Source organism: Palaemon carinicauda, chromosome 22 (genome assembly GCF_036898095.1).
Source record: "Palaemon carinicauda isolate YSFRI2023 chromosome 22, ASM3689809v2, whole genome shotgun sequence".
Taxonomy (NCBI): domain Eukaryota; kingdom Metazoa; phylum Arthropoda; class Malacostraca; order Decapoda; family Palaemonidae; genus Palaemon; species Palaemon carinicauda.
The window spans coordinates 118260433-118273197 of NC_090746.1; the positions used below are offsets into that span (position 1 = coordinate 118260433).

Here is a 12765-nt window from a genome sequence, read left to right on the forward strand (position 1 = left end):
TCTCTCTGGTTACGGTTCATTTTATTTTTGCCTACACATAAACCGAATAGTCTGGCCTATTCTTTACATATTCTCCTCTGTCCTCATACACCTGACAACACTGAGATTACCAAACAATTCTTCTTCACCCAAGAGGATACTACACTGTCATTGTTCAGTGGCCACTTTCCTCTTGCTAAGGGTAGAAGAGACTCTTCAGCTATGGTAATCAAACTATTGTTCTATAGTCTTGGGTCGTGCCATAGCCTCTGTACCATGGCCTTCCACTGTCTTGGGTCAGAGATCTCTTGCTTGAAGGTACACTAGGGCACACTATTCTATCTAATTTCTCTCCCTCTTGTTTTGTTAAAGTTTATATAGTTTATATAGGAGTTAATTTTTATGTTACTCTTAAAATATTTTCCTTTTCCTTTTTTCCTTTCCTCACTGGGCTATTTTCCCTGTTGGAGCCCCTGGGCTTATAGCATCCTGCCTTTCCAACTAGGGTTGTAGCATAGCAAGTAATAATAATAATAATAATAATAATAATAACATATACATACATACATACATATATACATATATATATATATATATATATATACATACACATACACACACACACACACACACACACACTTGCTCTTTATTGTATAGGGGAGAGGATACTGTAATTCTGAAAAATGTTTCTTCAATTGTATCAGCTTGGTAACTCCAATCTCCTAGCTTTCTTATCTACTCGTGTACGTCTTACGAAACACAAAAATAAATCTATATTGTGAGCAGTAACTAAACATTGACTAACTGAATCTAGATTACGAGGATTATAACATCTATTTCTGTAGGTGATTTTTTTTTCTAAAGTATTTCATGGGATGAGTTACGCATATTGCATTAAATTTCTATTTCTTAATTTCATTTTAACATATGTTTATGTAGTAAAAATTCTATGAGACCACTGTGAGAAAAAGTTCAATGTAGCTTTTAGATTTTAGGAGAGAGAGAGAGAGAGAGAGAGAGAGAGAGAGAGAGAGGGGGGGGGTTGACTTTCGTGCTTCCATTCCATTTACAAAATTTTTCATTTTTTCTTAGCTTTTAACTACATTTTGTTTTCTGTTTATTTTACGTCTATCTTCTGACTCCGTTTCTCACTGCGTGGTGCAGAAGAAAATAGATCACTGATTAATCACATGTCATTATTATTATTACTTGCTAAGCTACAACCCTAGTTGGAAAATCAGGATGCTATAAGCCCAGGGGCTCCAACAGGGAAAACAGTCCAGTGAGGAAAGGAAACAAGGAAAAAATAAGCAGGATGCTATAAGCCCAGGGGTCCAACAGGGAAAACAGCCCAGTGAGGAAAGGAAAAAAAGGAAAAAATAAATATAAACTATATAAACTTTAACAAAACAAGTGGGAGGGAAATTAGATAGAATAGTGTGCCCAAGTGTACCCTCAAGCAAATAACATATTGAAAAAGTCTATCAAACTTTACTGTATATTCTTATCAATAATCAACTTGACGTCAACTCTTGATGGCATAACTAGCAAATTTATTTGGAAAATACAATTGTTCCCATTTTAATATCCTCCTATATATATATATATATATATATATACTCTTTCCAACTGCTATGGTGAATATCGTCTTTATTTCATGAGTTAAAAGTAGCACTGTTAAATTGGTTTGGCAAAAAGATTTCTTTAAATTAAAGATAGTTTTGCTATTTGAGCCCATTAAAAATTACCTTAGATTTAAATCGCCCACGTTATTTGTGCAGATTAAGAAGGGTAAATACATTTTTTTTTTAGGTTAATGAAACGAAAAAGTGAGCTACTTAATCAAGTTCCGTAAATAATACCGTTTTTAATAATAATAATAACAACAACAACAACAACAACAACAACGACAACAACAACCACAATAATAATAATAATAATAATAATAAATAATGATAATAATAACAATAATAATAATAATAGCAACAATAATATAAAAATAATAATAATAGCAACAATAATATAAAAATAATAATAATAATAATAATAATAATAATAATAATAATAACAATAACAATAATAATGATAATAATAAATAATGATAATGATAATAATAAATAATGATAATAATAATAACAATAATAATAATAATAATAATCATAATAATAATAATAATAATAATAGCAACAATAATAAAAATAATAATAATAATAATGATAATAATAATAATAATAACAAAAATGATAATAATAATAATAATAATAATAATAATAATAATAATAATAATAATGATAATAATAATAATAATAATAACTTGCTAAACTTTTGAATGAAGTAATGCGAAAGGTCAAATATGGATCATTCCTGAGAGCAAAGTTGCAGGATAAGAAAAGGACTCTCGAATGTAATATGAAATGGCTAACATTTAAAGGTTTAAAGGCCGCTCATGAATGGCAGAGGCAAGGGACAGTGACATTGCCCAAGCAAGCAGGACAATGCCCTAGAGACAGACCATCTTGCATATGATGAGCGCCCAAGCCCCCTATCCACCCTAGCTAGGACCAGGGAGGGTCCGGCAATGACTGCTGATGACTCAGCAGATATACCTATAGGCTCTCACAAACCCCCTCATCCTTTAGCTCAAAAGGATGGAGAAGTTGCAGCGACCAAAGGAACTAACGAGTTTGAGAGGGGCTCGAACCCCAGTCTGGCAATCACCAGGTAAGGACGCTACCACCAGGCGTTGAAGATGCACTGGTAACCTTTGATAGTGAAGAGAAATTGCAGATTGGTGAAATAATCTGACAATTATTATTACTATTATTACTTGCTAGGCTACAACCCTAGTTGGAAAAGCAGAATGCTATAAGCCCAGGGACTCCAACAGGGAAAATAGCCTAGTCAGGAAAGGAAACAAGGAAAAATAAAATATCTCACGAACAGTAACAACATTGAAATAAATATTTCTTAGACTATAAAAACTTCAACAAAACAAGAGGAAGAGAAATAAGATAGAATAGTGAGCCCGAATGTACCCTCAAGCAAGAGATCTCTAACCAAAGACAGTGGAAGACCATGGTACAGAGGTTATAGCACTACCCAAGACTAGAGAACAATGGTTTGATTTTGGAGTGTCCTTCTCCTAGAAGAGCTGCTGACCATAGCTTAAGAGTTTCTTCTACCCTTATCAAGAGGAAAGTAAACACTGAACAATTACAGTGGTTTTTTGTTGACCAGGCGGACATGAGTCTTTTTATAGTTTATTTATGACATATTTGTTTTTGATGTTGTTAATAGTTTATGTATGACATGTCTGTTTTGACGTTGTTACTTATTTTAGAATGATTTATTGTTAATTTGTTCTCTTCATTTATTTATTTCCTTATTTCCTTTCCTAACTGGGCTATTTTTCCCTGTTGGAGCCCCTGGGCTTATAGCAACTTGCTTTTCCAACTAGGGTTGTAGCTTGGATAGTAGTAATAATAATAATAATAATAATAATGTAGTTAACCCCTTGGGTGAAGAAGAATTGTTTGAAAAAAGATCAGTCTAAGTATTAGTGTGAGCAAAAGTAAAGTTATAATGATGAAAACGTTAAAAATATGGGGTAATGATTATTAATAAGAGCGTAGGATAAATAGAAGTAGTACGTTCCCTTTTACATTTGTTATTGTTGTATTATTTTATTCTAATTGTTCACTATTTTTCATATCGTTTACTTATGTCTTTATTTCCTTTCCTCACTGGACTATTTTTCGCTGTTGGAGCCCTTGGGCTTATAGCATCTTCCTTTTCCAACTAAGGTTGTGGCTTAGCTGGAAATAATAATAATAATAATAATAATAATAATAATAATAATAATAATAATATGAGGAATAGGCATAGAATAATGAATCAATGCAATAAATTTTTTTTGATAAATTTAAGGTTCATTATTATTATTATTATTATTATTATTATTATTATTATTATTATTATTATTATTATTAGTATTATTATTTTCGTTCCTCATCATTCTAAATCTCTTAAAGTCGGCCATTATATCTTAGCATGATCTTCATATTACCTTTGTTATACTTCATGGAATATAATCCAAAAGTTTAGGCAGTGTCAAATATATCTCAGGAAGAGACAAGATAACACCAAGCGCCATTTTTGTTATTGTGCAATCTATCATCTTGCAAAACTGACTCCAGCAAATGTAAAATGCATTGAATAAATTCTCATTGTGCAGGATGGTAAAATCTGGGAAGATCTGAATGCAAAGCAAAGCATGGTCAAAGTTATGAAAAGTCTTTTGCAACAAGTACAAAAACTAAATATCTCTCTCTCTCTCTCTCTCTCTCTCTCTCTCTTTATATATATATATATATACGTGTATATATATATATATATATACACGTATATATATACATATATATATACATAAATATATATATATATATATAAAACATATATATATATATATATATATACACATACATTAATTGCTTCATATTCTCCGTGACACAATTGATTACAACTTCAAGCGTTCCTTAGAGTAATTTGGCCCGGTATTTCCTGAACTATTTAATGAGAGAGTGAGAGAGAGAGAGAGAGAGAGAGAGAGAGTCTTTTATCTATTATCTATAACATGAGAGACCCAATTCAACTCTAGTAGGTTACCCCTGGTGTGACTGTGCGAGAGAGAGAGAGAGAGAGAGAGAGAGAGAGAGAGATTAATTTTCCACAATAAAATCTAATTCTCGCATCGAATTCAAAGATTAACAAAGGATGATAAATCCCAACACTATGTTTTTTGGGTCATTAACAATAAAATCCTATATATCGTTGTCCGGTGACATTAATTAAACATTTGTGAGTTCTGGCTTCCCATTGGTTGCAATGAGAACTAATTGGATAAAACTTCCCCCCATGGACACAGTTATGTCATCGTGAACTTGAATTCCATTCGCTAGTATAGTCGAGTTTCAAATTGACCCTTATTCCCACCTGCCATAAAGCTCATTTTATCGCACGCTGGACGATCGATTACTTTAAAGGTGAGTGGACCCAACACATAGTTCCCTCCAGCACATGTAGATTAGATTTTGTAAGGTTCTTGTTTATGTTTATTTCTTTATATTGGAGAGAGAGAGAGAGAGAGAGAGAGAGAGAGAGAGAGAGAGAGAGTAATTTCACTATTTGACGAGGAAACCTGTGAGCAGTGAAGACTGTGAAGTAAACAAAACCGAGCCGGATGCCTCTTCTACCTCAAGTGATTGAATCAAGAGCTGTTCTCGCTAATACGATTACGTCCTGGTTTTAATTAAGACGCTTCTTTAATATACTACTGCGGAGTGTATTTACTACTCGATAGCATAACTTGCCATACCACACGACTCCTCATTTAATGATATGACGTCATGCTGATTAACAGGGCTTGCTTAAAGAATGCTACCTTGCAAGATGTTATGATTCCACAAAATACAGTAGCAATGTTCAACACAAGGTTGGGTAATATAAGAAGCAAGCAAGCTAGTAGCGATGACACACTGATAGGATGGTTCCCTGAGTTCTATAAATTTTGATAGATCGAAAAACAATGTCATGACGGTTTCCTGAGATCTATAAATTCTGATAGATAAAAATAAGCAAAGAAATGTTTGGAGATTGCTTCCATGAAGAAAAGTTTCATTTATTCAATATTTTCGTGATATGCCTCTTTGGTTAAAAAAGTTACTTTTATCTACTGGCATTGCACACAGTGTGGAGAGAGAGAGAGAGAGAGAGAGAGAGAGAGAGAGAGAATCATGGTACTGCGTTGCAAGAAATTTATTCTTGGCATCAGCATCACATCTAAAGTGTTCTGGCAACACCTTAATATAACGTCTACCTTCCAGGCGTTATCATCCTTCATGTTGAATAGAGACGACCGATTTCCTTTTATTTGATTGTTTATTTACACTTTTAATTATTTTTTATCTAGATTAGACTTTTGGTTTTCAGGATCATTATGCCAATTGGACTCTAATGAAGTTTTAATTGCAATGCATATCAGATAGTGAGATAATTCTGGTTTAACAATTAAATATGTGACCTCTTCCTTTCTGTTTACCTTTTTTAATAGATACCAGGTCTCATACAAACTCGAAAAAACATTCATATATCAGAAGGAATATTGAACAGTAGCTGCTCCTCTCTCTCTCTCTCTCTCTCTCTCTCTCTCTCTCTCTGAGAGGACAGCCTGGATCTCCTGGATCTCTACCGTTCTGGCCAATCAGAGGCTCCCGTCGAGGTCCCAGCATCCCTCTCCGACCAATAGCATGAAAGGATCTCACGACCAAGAAATTCCAGCTCGCGATGTTACCAATCAATAAGAGTAAAATAACTACTTAGATTTATATCTGAAATCTACTCCAAGTTTTAATATTTTCTTATTTTAAAAACACAATTAGGTGTTGAGAATCTCAAACTCTGTGGCGGAAGTAGAGACCTGGCACCATGATTACTGAAATACGGCTGGTTGGAAAAAATTTAGGCATTTGGCTGGTACACAAGCACGTGGACTAAAAAGCCGTGCCTCTGCTACGTCACACTTTCCCCGTACGCTGATTGGATGATTTCATTTGACGTCATGGATGATCGTAGCCCTGATTGGTTGATCGTGGTCACCTCAGGGGTGTGTCTTGGCCACGAACGAGTCAACTTATGCCAAGAACACAAAGATAACTCATTTGTACGTGAACACAATTTTATATATATATATATATATATATATATTATAAGAGAGAGAGAGAGAGAGAGAGAGAGAGAGAGAGAGAATGAACAGCCTACCTTTAAACGGGCTCAAGTACCACCGTTGCGAGTACCCAATAAAGTATTAATCGCTGTGTGCTAGTAAACAGTTCTTTTTGACATTTATCAATTTAAATGATGACGATATTTCCAAATAATATAAAATAGTCTTTAAATTCTGTGGCAATTTTTATTAATGATATCTTTATCATTATTATTATTTATTCATTATTATTATTTGGAAAATATCAAGCATACAAAAAAAATTAACCATGATGAAATTTAGCCTGACGATGCGTTTCCACATAAAGGTGTGTGTAGGTGTGTGTGTGTGTGTGTGTGTGTGTGTAAGGACAATACAGTAATACATCTTCATATAGTGTAAGACATTATTAATTCAATTCTAGATTCTTCTGATTATTCAATTCTCATTTCAATCTTGACTAAAGTGGAGAGAGAGAGAGAGAGAGAGAGAGAGAGAGAGTCAAGAACTTTCCCCACATCCCCATCCCATAGGATCAACCGTATATCTGGACTTATATATACACTAATATATATATATATATATATATACACTGTATATATATATATATATATATGCGTGTGTGTATGTGTGTGCGTAGAGGAGAGAGAGAGAGAGAGAGAGAGAGAGAGAGAGTTAAAATATCCAATAGAATCTCTCTCGTTATAAGTAAATACGAAACAAACACACACCTCTTTCACCTTCCTCTGATTAAAGATAATACAATAACCAAAACATTCAAATGACTTTACTCATTTGCTTTGAAATCATATTAACTTCGCAACTATACCTATAATAGACATTTTCCCAAATGTGAATAGCTTATTCAAGATTTTCTCAATTTTATCTTAGAAAAACATTGAATTCTATCAATGTATTTATTATTGAAATCGTTAATGATCTTTTGTACGAATAAGATGCCATAAAAAAGGGATTCTATTACTCGAAACAAATGTGTATATTCGAAGTGTATTCTTTTTTTAGGTAAATGTTTAATTAACTCCAAGAAATGTACATATAGAATGTAAAGACATCAGACGTTAGAGTTCTTTATGACAGGTATTGAAACAATATAAAAAGTAATCTATTACTCGAAGCAAATGTGTATATTCGAAGTGTATTCTTTTTTTAGGTAAATGTTTAATTAACTCCAAGAAATGTACATATAATATGTAAAAATATCAGACGTTAGCGTTCTTTATGGCAGGTATTGAAACAATAAAAAAGGAATCTATTACTCGAAGCAAATGTAAATATTCGAAGTCTATTTTTTTCTTTTTTTTTTTAGGTAAATGTTTAATTCACTCCATGAAATGTACACATAGAATGTAAAGACATAAGATGTTAGCGTTCTTTATGGCAGGTATTTAAACAGTCTAAATATATGCGTAGCCTCATTTAAACATTGGAGAAAAAATCAGACCACGAACAAAATATTCTACCTAACTTAAGGATTGAATTTACTTCGGTATGAGAATCACATCGAAATGCAAATATGAGAAAAATCCAATATCCAACGAAGTTATTGAAAGGTAATTGAAAAATAAAGCTTGAAGAATAAGGGAAATTAATAGCCTATGCATAGCCTAGTCTAAACATTGAGAAAAAAATCAGACCACGAACCATAATATTCTACCCAACTTAAGGATTGAATATACTTCGGTATGAGAATCACATCAAAATGCAAATATGAGAAAAATCCAATATCAAACGAAGTTATTGAAAGGTAATTGAAAAATAAACCTTGAAGAATAGGGGAAATTAATAGCCGATTTTTTATAGGTTTTCGTGACATTCGGTGCCTGCAAAACTCCCTGGAAGTGATGCCTCTGGGTGCTGAGTGAATGGCTGTGGGGGAACGTTTGAGTTATTGACTCACTCTCAATCTCTCTCTCTCTCTCTCTCTCTCTCTCTCTCCAATGCACTGAGCCCCTTTCTGTTATGAAAAAGTTTTGCTTTCTCTGTCTTTCTCTTGAATACACTGAGCCCCTTCTGTTATGGAAAAGAAAATTTTGCTGCTCTCTCTCTCTCTCTCTCTCTCTCTCTCTCTCTCTCCAATGAACTGAGCCCCTTTCTGTTATGAAAAAGAAGTTTTGCTTTCTCTCTCTCTCTTTCTCTTGAATACACTGAGCCCCATCTGTTATGGACAGGAAAATTTTGCTCTCTCTCTCTCTCTCTCTCTCTCTCTCTCTCTCTTTTGAATACACTGAGGCCCTTCTGTTATGGAAAGGAAAATTTTGCTGCTCTCTCTCTCTCTCTCTCTCTCTCTCTCTCTCTCTCTTTTGAATACACTGAACCCATTTTATTATGGAAAATTTTTGTGCTCTCTCTCTCTCTCTCTCTCTCTCTCTCTCTCTCTCTATCAAGGCATAGCCTCAGTGACCCCATCTTGTGGTTATTAGGTAATTTACGGAAGGGACGAATGAAGCCATACTTGGCCTTGTTTTCATATAGGGAAACGCATACAAAAATAAACACAAAGAATATGGATATCAAGGCCTTGTTGGTCGTGGAAAATGCGTCTTTCGCGGTCTTTTATTTATTTATTTTTTTTTTCTAGTTGATGCAGCTAGTTTTGGTCTATGATGTATTGGGTAACATCATGTTAGACAAATTTTCAAGATAAATTGTATATGATATCATAATGGTGCCTTTTGGTATTATTATTATTAGTACTTGCTAAGCTACAACTCTACTTGGAAAAGCAGGATGGTATAAGCCCAGGGGACCCAACAGGGAAAATAGCTGCTAAATCATATCAAGTTTGATTACAATAAGATTTTGCGTATCCAAATCATATATTTGGCATCATGAGACTCACGTTTCTATAAAGAAATACTCATGTGTAAATAAAAAAAACTAGCTATGACGATTAGGATACATTATTTACTAGTATGAATAAGTAAATAATGCCCAATAAGCAAACATTTAAAAATATTTACATGAGTAAAGAGCAATTGAGAAAAAGAGCGAGAAAACCCTAAAGATACATGGCCCTTAAAATTCCGTTTTCTGTTGAGATACCACTGCTTAAGGGTTATTTGGGTCCTTTGACTGGTTAGATTGTACTACATTAGATACATCTTATGGTTATAGCTCCTTTTTCTTTGCCTACGTACGCACGCACGCGCAGGCGTACACATACACACACATCTAAGAGTTTGGACTATTCTTTACACTCTTTCTTCTTTCCTCATACACCTGACAACACTAACTGACAAATTCTTCCTAACTCACGGGTGTTGTATCTTCTCTTATAATAATAGATATTAAATGAATAAATAACTAATAAATAAATGAAAATAGATAAACAAATAACAAATGAATAATAATTAATAAATAATTAACGAATAAATAAATAAATAATAGATATTATATGAATAATAAACAAATATTAATAAATAATAAAAATTATAATAATTATAATAATAATATTTATAATAATAATAATAATAATAATAATAATAATAATAATTATAATAATAATAATAATAATAATAATAATAATAATAAATAATGATGATGATTATGATGATGGTGATGATGATGATGATGATGATGATGAATAAATAACAACAACAACAACTACAACATGATGATGATGATGATGATGAATAAACAACAACAACAATAATAATAATAATAATAATAATAATAATAATAGCCAGAACCCACACAGTATGATCTACATTGGCAGGATGGCAGAGTGGGCTAAATACCTGATTGTGGGCTGCGTAACTTTGCAGGGTGATAATCTGAAGTATTATACGTAAAAAAGGGGGTGAAAGTAGTTAATTGGGAAAGGCTTAAACATTATTACTTATCAAATCGATTTATGTGGAAAATAAATCTTGGTCTGAAATATATGAAGCTAGTTTTACGATTTACAAAAGGTTATGATTTAGAGTTGCCTTGCCAGGCGTGAAGGCGATTGGGAAATTAAAGACAGGGTTGAGAGTTTGTTTTAGGGTAAGCTAAGGATACAGCAGTATAATGGGAGTTGCAGGGTGTGGGGTAGCCCCCGGTAGGGGAGTAGGTAAGGATCCAGTTCCTAAGTTAGGTTAGGTAAGGATCCAGTTCCTAAGTTAGGTTAGGTAAGGATCCAGTTCCTAAGTTAGGTTAGGTAAGGATCCAGTTCCCAAGTTAAGTTAGGTAAGGATCCAGTTCCCAAGTTAGGTTAGGTAAGGATCCGGTTCCTTGGTTAGGTTAGATGAGGAACCTTTAAGGATCTAGTTCCTAAGTTAGGTAAGGATCCAGTTCCTAACTTAGGTTAAGTAAGGATCAAGTTCCCAAGATAGGTTAGGTAAGGATCCGGTTCCTAGGTTACGTTAGGTGAGGAACCTTAGGTTAGGTGGTTTTCTTATGATTGTCACCCTTATAAAATGGTTTTTTTTTTAGTCATAAATTTTGAAATTTACACCTGGTCAGTCTCAACTATCTGCAAAGGCTAAAAAACCACTTACAGTACAAAGTATTACAAAGATCTAGCAAATATTCTGAAATGGTATAAGGATACAGCGGTCTAATGGGGGTCGTAGCACTTCCGTCAGTTAGGTAGACAAAGATCCGTTTCCTAAGTTGGGTTAGGTGAGGAACTTTAGGTTAGGTGATGTTCTTGTGTTTATTTCCCTTCTATTTTTTTTTTTCCAGTGATAGATTTTGAAATTTTACAACTAGTCTGTCTCAACTAACTACAAAAGCCCCAAAAACACAGTACAAAGTATTAAAAAGATCTAGCAAATATTCGAAATTGATACCTTAAGGGGGAAAGGAGCATTATACAAGACTTGCTATTCTGTAGATTCACAGTTCAGGATATTGTGTTCCAAAAAATATTAAATAAGTATTGAGTAAATGCCAAATAATTGCAACGAAGATACCATCTCTGAAATAAATTAACGTAACAAAAAATCTTGGATTCTGGATAATTCATCCTCATATTTGTTTATCCCCTTGAATTATTAAGTTGTGTAATTCTGTAGGAATATAAACAAAATTTCAGTGTTTTTTTTTTATAATATACTATGTTCAAAATTAACCATATTATCAATATATCCTTACTATAATTGTAGCTATTGTTATGAAAATCTTTCAAATTATTATTTCAACCGAGGACGCGAATATGGTCTTGGGATAAAAGGATATAATACATAAAAAGAAAAAAAATCTCTGGTCTTGAACTGACAGTTGGTTTTAAATGTTTGATACTCGTTTATCTCAAGTGCATTGCAGTGATATACTTTATTGATGACTTACCTTTCATTAACGGTGGCTGATGTGATCAGAATCTACAGTATTCACTATAGATAAAAGCAAGATGAAAAGAATATATGTAGCCTAGGCCCACACGTAAAGCAGAACGAGGGAAGAATCATCTGGTTGGCTTTTAAGAGTAGGAAGCTCTCATTAAACCCAACTTCATTTATTTCAGTAATGGCAAAAGAATAATAGTAGCCTAAATGTTTGGCTTTCACTCGAAGCATTCTCTTTCGTTACACATTAAGTCATAAATCACGGTATTGTTAGAATTATCTCCAAACGATCTACGAAACTTGGCATCAGGCCCAAGACATTCCATTAATCCCTAGAATAATTATATTATACTTGAAATGCTCGATATAATAATAGTATCCACTTCGACATGTCACTTGTACTCACTACCTCACTTAAACCAGCAATTTCAGCAAACAGTATTAGTCAGCCATTTAGTCAAACTGTAAAGTTCATCCTACTCCTTATGACACCACAAGGGAATTAGTCTTATAATAGAATTTGTTATAAAAAACATTTTATAAGGGACTATCTCTACATTTATTAGAAAAAAAATATAACTCTAAATCCCTTAAAGAAATAAATCCTCAGCTCCATCCCCAGTAAGAAAGGGTTTGAATCTAATTTCATTGAAATTCAAGTTAGGTTTTCAAACAGCAACTCCTAAGTGCTTGAACCTTCCTCTCGGTGGCACATTCCAGTCTTCTGATTGACTA

General features: G+C 33.3%; 1 protein-coding gene across 1 annotated transcript in view; it reads right to left on the reverse strand.

Annotated features, from left to right (window-relative positions):
• The window catches only part of Lkb1 (Lkb1 kinase), an 82751-nt gene extending 70400 nt beyond the window's left edge, over nt 1–12351 (reverse strand). The window contains exon 1 of the mRNA XM_068346722.1: nt 12035–12351. The gene's annotated coding sequence lies outside the window, so the exon portion shown is untranslated. The remainder of the gene's footprint in view (nt 1–12034) is intronic.
• Between the last annotated feature and the right edge of the window lie 414 nt (nt 12352–12765).